Here is a 13,212-nt window from a genome sequence, read left to right as displayed (position 1 = left end):
TAATCATGAGCTGTGTCGACACAGGATTTAATTTAAAAGTTGACAAGGCTGGAAGCAGTTTCTCAGACACAAAGAGGTTTGGACAAAATACCCTAAACTGTCTATTCATTGTGAATATTTAAAACATCTAAATCACAAATAAGGCACTTAATGAGTTCTTGTTTTGTAGAAATGGGACAAAATAAAAGCACACATTTTTAAGGAGTCATTTTTGCTTGGTTTTTTTTTTTTTTTTGTCTCACCTTGTTGAGGGATTTTTGGCTCCCACATTTTTTATCTTTTATCTTTTTTTTGTGCATTAATTGAATGTATGAAGCATTCCAGCTTTTGATGTAATACTCCAGTTGGGTTTATTTCAATGCACAAGGAGAGAAAAAGACAGGAAGAGAGTTTAGGGGAGAATGTGAATAAAAGATGAGAAGGCTGGAGAGAATACAAAAAAAAATGTGTTTTTCAACATGGCCGATTGTTTAATCTCGTTTCTTTTCTTTTTCAGTCTTCCTGTTTGCGGCTGTTAGGCCAAACCAGCTGTCAGGCAGATGGCCTCACACTTGATTGTAGAGTACTTTGTTAATCAGAGGAGTTGGTGACTCAGTAACTAATAGGTTCCTCTTTGAGCTTCTCCATTCAGGGAAAACTGTTCCAGATATTTTGTGGGGTTTTTTTGTTGCCTTTTTTACAGATAAAACTTTTCAAACCTGCTTGTTCAGTCTTTCTCTAATAGCACAGCCACTAGATTTCTTCTGGTCTCCGACATCTTGTCGCTGGAAGTTTGAGTTGTTTTCACTACAGAATGATGGATTTCAGAATTGTCTGAAAATGGACTTAGAACTCCGAGATTGTTGAAAACTACCGTTTGCATCTTTCCGTTTCAGCGTTGGGTTGACGCACAAGCTACTGCTTTCATAGCGCTGGTCAGACCGACTGATAATAAATCGATTCATTTGGAAGCAACAAGAGCATAGCTGGTATTCCACACAAAACTTTTCATCTTGACTTTGTCTTTGTTGAGTGGAAACAGTCTGGCTTTGACTTTCCCAAATTGTGGAACAATCTGCCTTGTGGAATTAGATAATCGTAATCTCTGGTGGTTTTTAAACCTCTTCTGAAAACCCATATTTTTACCGTGACCTTTGACACCTTGTGAGATGGTTTTAAACAGATTTTTATGTTGGTTTTTACATTATTTTTGTGCTGTTTTCCCACTGCGTTTATATTATGTGCTTTTATTGTGTTCTGTTTTATTGAATACCATTAGATTTTTAGCTTTTAACCTATTTTCATTTGGTCCTATGATGGTTACCTTAAAGCAGAGGCGTCCAATGTGTGGTACGGGGGCCATTTACGGCCCTCTGAAGGATTTTGGGCGGCCTCAATTTTAAACTGGAGCAAATCTGGCCTGCAAACATGAGTGTTTGATGCAGACACTCTCTTTTTCCATCTTTTAAGGCAACATTTCTAACAAATGAATAACATCTGAGAACAAATTTAAGGTAAAAAAAAATTAGGTTCGCATTTATGAACAAAGTTTTTGCATTTATCTTTGGAGTAACTAGAACCACAAACATTGACCTGCTTTTTCTCAAAAGCAAATCCTACTTCTCAGACAAGTAAATTAACTAAATAAAATGTTCAAACTGTGGGAATGTGTAAAGACCTTTTTATGTTTTGTATCTACAATGATTAACAAAGCAATTTTTCTACAAAAATCAAAATTTTTTATTGATTTTATTGTTAAAAAATTGAACAGATAAAATTTAAAAAGGCGAAAAATGTCATAAAAATATGAAGGTTTTTTTTTTTTTTTTTTTTTCTCGAAGTGCCTCCAAGTTAATAATTTTGGCCCTCATGGTAGAAAAGTTAAGACACCACTACCATAAAGTGCTCTAGTAATAAAGTTGGATTGAGTTTCCTCGTGCAGATTTATCCGGTGGTCTCCAAACATAAAAGCTGTTACTTTGTGACTGTCAGCAGAAAAAGCTGCTTGCAGCTCAGCATGTTTTTGTGTTTAAAAGTTGACCGTCCAAGTAAAACTCCAGCCAAAGACAAAGACAAAGGACTGCGCAGCAGAAAAGTGACTAATGCCGCGCTGGAGCCACTACACTCTCAGAAACTGACCACAGTCAATATTTCTGGAGAAAGATGGACCCTGCCGGGCAAAAAGCATTTAAGTAAAGCTGCTATATATTGATGGCAGCCTCTTTAATCACTCCTCAGACCACCATTTTCGCTCACTTCGGGACGGATCGCGATTTAAGTCTTTGTCACACCTTCAGTAGACTCTGCTGTCTGAACAGCTCAAGCCCTCATCACTCACCGCTGACAATATCCCGGCAGCCGTACTGGAGGTGTTGTAGATGGCGAAGGTTAGAGCACAAACAGGAAGAGTCAAATATGACTTGAGCGACTTTTGACATTTTGCACTGAATGTCAATCCTGTCCAGCAAGACAAGTGATTTGCTTTTCGGCAAACGAGGGGCTGGGGGAGGGGTATGTTCTGCCCTTTCCAAACGCCGAGGGGAAAGAGAACGGGAGGAATTTGTGATGGCGAAAGCCCAAACTAGACGAGCAGGAGTGAAGCTGCGGCTCGGCTCTGGTTGGGGTATTGCATCCCGCCACAAAGCTGCTCCATTAGAGCGTTTTGAACTTTACACATGTTTTGAGTTAGCGTGTTTGTTCCAGCTCTTCCTGAGCCGGGATCGTGCCTGGCCGCGGGTTGCAGATACGTACGGCAGCAGCTCTTGCCCGTCTGAACACGGGGCCCCGGAGCACTTGTTACAATCTGTGGCCCTTGTGCTAAATATAGACCGGAGCAGACTGTGGTACAGGGCCTGCTTGGGGCAATTTCCTCCTGTTCCTTTGCAGCTTTCTCCTAAGCACCTCATCTGTCACCTTTCCCTGCAGTGTATTTGCATTTCTAGTGTTCATGTGTTCTGGCCTGTCTCTCTGCTACTATGGACCGCAGTGGCTCTGCCGTGTGTCAGTGACTCAGTCACACTTGTCTCATCCTGCTAGCATCAGGAACCAATCTTTTCCTCTGGAATCTCCAGCAGTAGGCAGCTCAGGAAGGCTTGGTCACATGCAAATCATCTACAAACAGAGGTGGGGGGAAAAAAGCAGCCAGGAATCATTAATAGATCTAAAGTCTTAGTGGAGATGATTAATGTTTAGTCATCTGACAAACAATATCACGACTGCACCAAATGATGTCTGAAGCAGCCGCAGAACAAATCGCAAGCAGGAATTGAGAAGATGTTTTAGTCGATTTCATTTTCTGCCACTTTTAAACCTGCTCCTTCTGTGGAGCATCAGAGGTCAAAGGTGCTGGCTTCCCATGATGTGGAGCGACAAACGGCAGGAACAATACAGCGAACATGGAGTCTACACCCCAAAAGATTTTATTTTTGTCATGTTTCATATTGTTCCAGTCATACAAAATCCTCATATATGTTTTTATTAATCTTGGTTTAACAAAGTTAAAGTTTTAATAAAGGTAAATATCAAAATTCAGCTCTCAATTTATGATTTTTAAAGGTTATTTTTTAAGGGTAACGCTATCTATTCCATATGACCTTGTGTGAAAGTAACAAATCTCTCTTACTAGATTATTAATTCACATTGATTAACCAAATTTTACTCCAGTTTCACTAGCAAGACTCCAATGACTTAAATGTTTGCTTCCTAATTTAATGCCTTGAAATTGGGATATATATATATATATATATATATATATATATATATATATATATATATATATATATATATACACAGACTTTTAAGACACATGTTTTCTCTACAAATTGAGAATACGTGGAGCAGTGATGATCCTTCTCAGAAAAACAAAGTTTCAGGACCTCAATAGAACCCAAGAAAACATCTAAACTTCTGCAGGTCTTCTTTCGTCAGTCTACCTGATTCAATAACAAGAAAAGGTATGTGGAAAACGTTCTCTGAGTCCCAAAATTCCTTTCGCAGCCATTTAATTGAAAAGAGCAAGTGATGTAAAAATGTTTTTATTCGGTCCCAAGAAGAAATTGTTCTGTAATCTTGACCCCCACCTGCTCCTTAACCTTCCCTTTAGTGCATCCTTGCATTCCCACACAAAGTCATTGCATAACATTTTATCTTCCTTCCAGAAAGTCTGTCACAATTTGGGCTCTGGCAAGGTCGACGCTCGTGTGCAGGCAATTTCACCCGCACACATGCTAGCAAAGACGTTGCACAACCATATGACTGTGTGACTTTTTCCCACTTGGTCACCCGAAGGAACTGCAACACTGAATCATATCGCTTGTTATTTCATAACCGGACCCAGAATTAAGTTTTCCCCAGAATGTAGCCTGTAAACTGATGTAGGGAGGACGAGCATGGATGGCTGCGGAATCAGACGGAGGGGTCGGATGAACTTGTGCTTTAGAACAATCAAGCAGCAAACTCAAAACAACCAGCGGTTTCAATTTGCCAAATGAGCCATGTGCGTCCCGCCGCTCGAGGCCTTCGGCGTAAGCACATTTAGACCGGATGAAGGGCCTCGCTCAGACTGAGCCGCTTAAGCACCTTGGAACGATCCGAGACGTCCAGCCAGCTCCTCGGCAGGAGATGATGTTGATCGTATCACAGACGTCATATCCTGAAGGCTCCTGCTTGCCTCAGGCGTTGAAATAAAGAAATCCTGTAATGGATCATTTTCTATCAAATATACTGAGCCGGTTCTTACCAAATGCACCCCACTGTGATTAATGAGTCTTAATATGATTACAGAAATAGAAGAAAATTAAAAAGCGATTACTAACGACTAATTTCTGGAGACAAAAGACATGCTTGTTTGACGTTAAGGTGTCAAAAAGAGACAGAGTCTAAACTGTCACTCATCAAATCAGCTGTTTATTCAGCTTTACTGGCCCAACAAACCAAAATTATCTTTATGAGGTTGTTGCAAAACTTGCACATTGAGTGCATTGTAATTTTCCTTTTTTTTTTTCTAACACTTTGTGTAAATAAGTTGTTTTTTTGTGTCCTAAGTTTTGAAAAGGCGCAATAAAACCTCAGTGGTCTCACTTTTGTTGCAGTTACAGCTGCTGGTATGTTTATGCCAGCTTTGAAAAAAATCTAGAGACTGAATTTTTCTTGCCTATTCTTTAGAAAACTGAAGCAGCTCAGCCGGATTAGTATCTGTGAACAGAAGATTTCATGTTTTGCCACAAGTTCTCAATAAGATTTAGCTCTGAACTTTGGGCCACTCTAACACATTGATTGGCTGTGATCTACATTCCAGTGTAATGTAGTGACTATGTGTGCACTGCTGGATTTCATTTACGAGAAGGCAAAACATGCACACCGCACGTTTCAAATTTTTCATTTAAAGTCAAATTTAGTACATTTCCTCTGAAACTGAAGTTAGTTGTAATGTGACAAAATGTGCCTACGCGAGGCCCTGCATATATGAATCCAAATTTAGCCAACATTATTTATTACCATGTAACACATTGCTTATTAAATAGTGTCAACACGGCTGTTTCTGAAAAACTCCGGCAGGCTGCAGCTTTGTTTAACGCTGGCTCTCATGTTGAAGCAGATGTTTATGGACCCGAGATGTATGACCTGTCGGGTGCGCGCACCGCCAAAACACGTGTACGCGCAACATCTTTCCTTTTTTTTTTCTTTCTCTCTCCCCCCCCACACACACATACGCGCGTACACACACCGATCCCTGCAAACGAAGGGTCGACGGGCTTCCACTGAGAGGATCCGGCTGTCACTCACCGAGCTCCACCCGATCAGCCAATAAAGGTTCCGGCTGCGGCCCGGATAAACACGCTGCTTGCGGGCGGATCTTCAGGTGATCAACAGATCGGCAACTGTTCACCACTCCTCCTGCGAGGAAGAGCAAAGATGAGGGACCCGAAAGGCAGCGCCGGAGCCAACAGGCATGTGAGCCACTGACATATTTATCGCTGAATTCCCGAGCCAGGCAGCCAGAGCGATGTGAAGGGACGAGCGCCCGAGATTCGCTTCTAAATCGGCCGACTCAGCTGAAAGGAGGTTCGATCCCTGCCAAAATGACCAGACTATTGTCTCGCATCTTCGCAACGGAGCGGGCCCGCAGGAATCTTGGCACCGGTTTTACGCAGCAGACCACATAGCTCGATCGACGTTCAGCTCGACTGAGGAGCGAACACATGGACAAAAGAGTGCCTGCACACGTCTTCGTAGTGATGCTGCGAGGTGAACATTGACAAGCCGTCAGAGAAACGTCCCGCTGTTTCCTCCCCGAGAGGGAAAAATAAAAAACACACACACACAAGGAAAAGGATCAACGGCGGAACCTCGGCAAGTCCAAAACGACCTTCCCTCCGTCCCCAAACAAAGGATCGTCTTACACCTTAAAGCATCTTCACAGACTCGCATAGCGGTAAGAACGCATCTGTTTGGTCACGTTTATCACTGAAGGATCATTTAAATCCTAATTGGGCGCCAAACTAATCCGGTGGAAAATGAACGGATAAATCAGGGTCACAGGCGCGCCGCATGGCACCGGAACGCACAAACCATAGCCTCATCAAATCAGAATCAGCGTTTCCTTTCTGTCTGCTCTTCTATTTGGAATAAGCAACACATAACTTCTCTGTAGACACAGCAAGGCTTTGGGGGAATGTAAACAGACAAGGGGGAATCTGAAATACTAATTCTTGGTCATCACTTTGTTGAAAGTCACTTAAAAGTCAAACTTCTCACTCATCTCACAATAAGGAGTAAGATGGGTGGTGCAGGGATTTATTTCCTGCAGAAGCTGTTTACATAAATGTCAAGCAGGCTTCATAACGACTTTACGTGTAAACTAATGTGCTTAATTAATAATTTATGCTCTGGCAAGCGCTCAGAAGCCTTCCCCCAACAAAGCAACAGAGGTAATGTCTTTGGATTGATGAGAATAGTGATGAATATGGAAAACTTGCAGATTCTACTTTGAACACCGTCCCAACAGAATCAAGAAACATTTTTAAAACGGCGTTTCATAAATAGTTTTGTAGTTTCATAAATGATGTTTTCATTTAGATGGAAAATTCACTTTAAAAAAAGAATTAGCAACAGATTCTTGCATGAGCACATGACCCTAACCTTTTTTTAAAGTGTGCACTGTAAGTTAATTGACTTCTCCAGATCACCAAACTGTGAGCTCTTTGTTTTGAAGTAATTAATGAATAGTAAGTAAAAATGTATTTATTTATTTATTTATTTCCCCGTTTGATCTGTAAGTCAGGCAAAACTGGACAACTCCAACCAATGTCTAAATGACTGGTCCATGTTTGAAATTAGCTTTTATGGTCAAATTAGTTATATTTTAAATGCAATTTTTTTTTTCGTATTTATGATGTTTGAGTTGTCTGTACCCTTTAATCATTGTTTTGTTTGCTGCACAAAACAATAATTGCCTCTTTGCCAGCTCTTTCTCAATAGAGATTTTATCTTCCTGGTAGAATAATGGTTAAATAAAATAAAATTGAAGTTCTTATAATGATAAATATGCTTTGCCCCTTCAAAATAAACAAGTCAGATAAAATAAGAGCAGTGAAATACTGATGTATTCAACAAAATACAAAAGCAGCAGGTTACCGAGTTAATTAAAAAGATTTTTAGCATTGATTATTCCGCTTTTAAAGCTCCACCTTTGGGGCGTACGTGTTATGTAATTATTGTCGCCTCCATCTTTACTCCACTGTTACCTTTTACTTCCTTTCGCCTCACTGTAGCGCTCACCAAATAAGGCGCTGGCCGTCCCTCCATCTGCACACATCTTCAGTCATTTTCTCGGCACATCAGGAGGAACATTTCCCAACACGTCCAGCCAACACCTGGAGTAGTTCACCGTAATGAGGAGAGGGCTGTTTTTTGAAATTTGCCACGCTGGTTTCAGCGTGGAGCAATTTGTCAGTGCCACAGCAGCAACAGCTCAAATATGAGCCACCATAATGAGTTTCTCCCCGTGTGCTTGAGAAAATCCCTGCTACATGTGAAGTCATTGTGATGGATTTTGGAGCCTTGCCGCTGAAAGCTCTTAGTGCTACTGAGTGATTCTTGCTCTAAGCGTATCAAACTTTGTGTTTTGTTTTTTTTCCCCTATAATTTTTTTTTTTTATGTTGGCAAGCTGCCACCTCAGTTCCCCCCCTCTCCACCCCCAACTCTATTTTTGGTTCCATCAAGGGAAAGCAGTTTTGGCATTTCACAGCCTCGCATTCCTCATTAACATTTACAGTATGTGAAAGTATTTAGTGAGACAGTCCATTTCTCTGGTTCTCCTCCCTGCTTGTTATCCCCCGCACTCGCGACACAGACCATTATTTCACTCGCTGTGATAGCAGACAAGAGGAAAAGTCAACCCCTTTGCTCTGCAGCACTCAGAGAGAGAGATGAGGAGCATATTCTGTTTGGCAGCTGAGAAATGCACCTTAACCTCAAACTACGTTCCTCTTTTAATTTACCATGCAGCATTTTTTTTTTTTTTTTTTTTTTTTTGGAGGGGGGGGGGTGATAATTTTCCCGTCTCTTTGGCTCAAAATATGAAATAAAATCCTGACCTTGCAGATGTGGGTGATAAATTGTGCATGGATATTTATTAAATGATCAAAGGATGTCCTAGAAAAGCCAAAGAAATGATACATAGTCTCTTAGCTGTCTGTTGTGCTGATTTATATTCAATATTCCTGGGAAAGAGAAAAACTGATATATTTTTTACTTGCAGTCTTCAGAAATTGAACCACGTACATCAGTCCAAGAAAGAAAGAAAAGAACAGCAGCGTAGATAACTTTCTAGGTTGCATACATAAGCAGGTACTTTATATATTTACATATATACAAAACACAAACTATATAGAAGAGCTGTCTTTAATTATGCAAATATGCTTTTCTCATAAAGAAACGACAATTCGGGAGTAAAATCTTCATTTTTTATTTTATTGTGAATGCAGACACTGGATAAGAAACCCATCTCTGCAAAACTCAATCCAGATCTTTTGCCCTAATTGCCTTACGCTGAAATCCCAAAAACCTGTTTTATATGGGAAATCAATAATGGTATACATTTTGTACAGTGCCTTAACTTGCTGTGCTTTTAATTTGCAGTTAAAAGCTGGAATCACTGTGGGAGTTGTGATTAGTGATGGTCCATTAAACTGAAGATGCATTAGATCCTCCTTTAAGGACTTTTGAGAGAGCGCATCAGATAAAGGGCTTTATAATTTAATTTAACACTAAGCGGCACGGTGCATACCACTATATTCAGTTCCGGTCATATGCCTACATCCAATCATCGCAGACATGAATGTCATCTTATGTCATCATTATATTTTTTTTTTCACTTTGTTGAGATATTCTTTTCCAAGGTGCACAGATGATGCAACTGCAATGATAAGAAAAATAAATAAAGTTTACGATCGCTTTTATCTTAGCCGCTTGGTTAAAAATATGTATACTCACTTTTGAGTACTACTTACATTTACTCAATTATATTTAAATTGTACTTGTAGGAGTATTTTTTACCTTGTGGTGCTTTTTAATTTTACTTGAGTAATCTGATTATGAAGTACTTCTGCTTTTACTTGAGTAAAATGTCTGTATTCTCTACCCACTGGATGAAAAACAAACATTCATTCAGCAGGCACAGATACTAGCCTGCAGTTTTTGTTAAAGTTTCATAAGTTTATTATTGAAAGAAACTGATTTGGAAACATTTTATTTTGCCTGATTTTGATTTTTTTTTATTACTTATATAAATTATTGTCATTTTTGTCCTTAAAATACCAAAGTTTGCATATAACTTTTTATTTGGGTCCGTCTGATTATGTAGTTTTTAAATATTAAATGATTAATAATTTGATCAGTTACTCAGTGCTTGAGAAATACTTTTTTTACTTTTAATTGCATCACTTTTTGGATGTCTAGTTTTTAAGTTTACTTTGGTAAAAATATGCTTAAGGTCATTGCTCTGTTGGACACCCAGTTATGTCCAAGTTTCTAACATCATCACTTCACTATTGCGCCTTTTGGCTTTTTCCCCCTTGTACAGCACTCTGTGCAGTTTGAGTTGTTGGAAGCATGTTTTATAAATACATTTGACCTTTGACCTAGCTGTTCATTTCGTCAGTATCCCATCCATCAACCCCAGAGCACGATTCTGCCACCAACACGCTTGGCAGTTGTTTCAGTGTTCTCAGATTTGAAAGCCTAAATAATTCAACTGTAATTCCTGGTTTTGTACGTTTATCTTTGTCTCATTTAACTGTAAGCTGCGACCGAACATGACCGTTGAGCAGCAGGGCTTCAGATTTGGTCTCTTAAGACTTGGTGTAAAACTAGCGTCACTGTGGTCAGTTGAGTGTTGAGTCTCGCAATTTCCTCTCATTCAAAGTTAACATTGTGGGTCAGATGAGAGATGCTCTGATCAGAATAATGTTCCCAAACACAAATCACACATTAAAGCTAATTTGAAATGCAAAAAAAAAAGCAAGAAAACCAGCAAACTGAAACAATCTCTGCCTGTTTTGTTGGCTACAAGAAGCATGTGGTCAAGGCTTCAACTTGCCAAGAGACATTCACCCAAATATTAGTGGGATGCGTGCAAATATTTGAATTAATTTATAATTTTGACACAAATTTGCGTTTATTTGTTACATTAAAATTTAAGTTGAAAAAAAATGAATGAAAGAAAAGAATAATGCCCTTGATGAATGCAATGCCTCTATGTAAGCTGAATGTTGTTTTAATGTGTCACCTACTGCAACATTATTTCCTGATCGCTCAGTGGGATGATTTAAAGTCATTGAATTATAGCTCCATAAAACACAATTAATCTCTAAAAATCCCCGGGATGAGTGCATTTGGTGTGCAATGATCCACCATTTTACTTTCATGAGAATACTTTGTGTTAATCACTCCCAGTCATCTGCAATTATGTATACTTGTTGAGGAAATTGTCTCCAGGTTGTGTCTAAATCGATTCCACGCTCGCAGGCAGCAATTTCTGATAAACGCAGTAATTTCTTCCAGTTTTTTTCTATACAATGCGGAAGGTGGAGCAAGTTCTGGAAGAGGTGAACGCTTTTAGCGACAAAATTAATGAAGCAGGTGCTTTGGAGTGTAAAAAAAAAAAATCAACATATCGGGACTCCTGGATTTACAAAAGCAAAGAAATGAGAAAAAGCAGTGATGTAGGCGACGTGAGAAGGACGTGGATTTGAACTGAGATCCTCCTTTGCTCCTGCATCATCTCTTAGCTGGCTTCGGTTAACGTGAAACACCAAGGTATTATGCTTATTTCTTGTTCAGATGACAGAAGCTCATAGCTCGACTTAATCCTCGGAGTGTCGCTTTCTGAGGGAAAAGCGTATATTTATCCCCACCAACCAGTCTGGATTCCCTCCGCTTGCCGCCGTGCGCTCCGCTCTGCGTTTTTCTGCTTGCCAGTTCCTGTAAGCCACTTTGAAGAAGCAGCAGCAGAGGGAAGGTGCTTTGCTCTCTTTCCATGTAATTACCAAGTGATTAAGGTTGTTGGAGGTCATCGGCTGTAAATGGGAGACGCAGCAGTGCGCGTTTGCGTGCACCCACTTGTGTTGTTGTGCAAAGTTTCTGCTGCACCGACTGAGCCACTTGAAAGTAGCTGTGACATAAATGATGGATTTAAATGTGACTGAACTATTGCTTGAGTCAGCAAATGGTAATTTTCTGCTATTGTGATTAAATTAATATACTACAATTAGTTCTGGATGACTGATGTAGAATTAATTGGCTAGTGAGACGTTCTCCAATGTCTTCAGAAAAAAAAAGAAGTGGGGATTAAGAAAATGTAATAAATTTTGAGTTTGTGAACTTTAAAGTGTGAAATATAAAATTCTGACCTTCTCGTGTTTCTCTAATTTGGTGATTGGATGAGCACCCAGTGTCTGATATTTTAGCGCAGACCAAATACAGAAAAATATTAGGAGATGACAGGAGTGCTTTCCGTGACTCAGGATGACTCCCCGGGAAAATGAGCCCTGCAGTCGGCCCTGACCCTTCACAAGCGGGCCCGTTGCATTTTGTTTTGGCGCACGTGTCGCCATGATGCCGCAGCAGATCTCCGGGTCTTTAACTGTAAAAAACGTAGAGGGGGGGGTGAAGAAGCTGACTTTGTCTGACAAAGGGAATCCTATGATTCATGGCGTCTGTCTGGTATTTCTGCAGCATGCGATGGTTGTGCAACACACGTGTTTGCTTTGCCAGCGTAAAAGCAATGCAGTAGAGCTTTAAATTTTGCATGCTAATTATCAACTAAAATTCTTGCATTAGCTAGTTAGTTTGAGATTAGATAGTAGGAAAATTTGCAAAATAAAGCATATTTTGCAGTCCAATCATGTATCATTTACCATGATAAATTTACCATGATTAAAATTTTGAATTATAGTTGTCATAAATTCTATTGTGTAGTGATAAAAAAAAAACTGTATGATTGGGATTATTTTTACTATTTTCTCCACTGTTCAATGAAAATATCAATGAATACCAAGGAATTTAAATATTATTAAATGTGCGCATTTTAGTGACTTAAATCACTGGAGTCCTAAAACATATTATAATGTTTTTCAACAGCAGTATTTGTGTTTGTGGGATTATGATTGCTGTGCAGACATGCAGCTCCCTAAAAAAAGGAATAAATAGTTCTTATTATCATTTTTATTGTTACCACAATATAATCATATTGTGATAAAACGTTAAGTCTATGTCGCTCATCCCTACCTGACTGCAATTTCCACCTGAATAATTTCTAAGAAAATTGTAGATATGAACATGGTTGTGCATATATAAGGTGCCATATTAGGCTCATTGTGGATAGAAAAAAGAAGGTATACATTTCTGATAGAAAATTTCCTAAAAAAAAATCCTCAGAATTTCTGAGTTTGAAAAGTTGAATATTTGCTAGAAAAAAAAACTCTCAAATGTTTAGATTAATCTGGGAAACTTTCTAGAAAAGACATGGACTTTTAAAACAGAAAATTTCATGTTTTTTGTAGAAAATCTTGAGACTAATCTCAAAATTTCCGAGTTTCTTCTAGTAAATATTTGACCTTTCAAACTCAGAAATTTCCTTGTTTTTTCTAGAAAATTTCTGAGATTAATCTCAAAATTTGTACATTTTTTTTTTTTGCCAAAATTTACTTCTTTTTATTTCTATCCACAAT

At 39.1% G+C, this 13,212-nt stretch overlaps 1 long non-coding RNA gene across 1 annotated transcript; it reads right to left on the bottom strand.

Annotated features, from left to right (window-relative positions):
• Positions 1-2,239: 2,239 nt before the first annotated feature.
• LOC106961828 (uncharacterized) lies at positions 2,240-6,802 on the bottom strand. The gene is made up of 2 exons (XR_001427842.1): positions 5,764-6,802; positions 2,240-3,090 (listed from the first exon to the last, which is right to left on the bottom strand). It is a non-coding gene; the product is annotated as an uncharacterized LOC106961828 (long non-coding RNA).
• Positions 6,803-13,212: the final 6,410 nt, after the last annotated feature.

This window comes from Poecilia latipinna, unplaced genomic scaffold (genome assembly GCF_001443285.1).
Source record: "Poecilia latipinna isolate Pla-1442-1.1 unplaced genomic scaffold, P_latipinna-1.0 Scaffold1340, whole genome shotgun sequence".
Taxonomy (NCBI): Eukaryota; Metazoa; Chordata; class Actinopteri; order Cyprinodontiformes; family Poeciliidae; genus Poecilia; species Poecilia latipinna.
The sequence above is the reverse complement of the archived record's forward strand: the minus strand, read 5'-3'. Positions and strand labels throughout refer to the sequence as shown.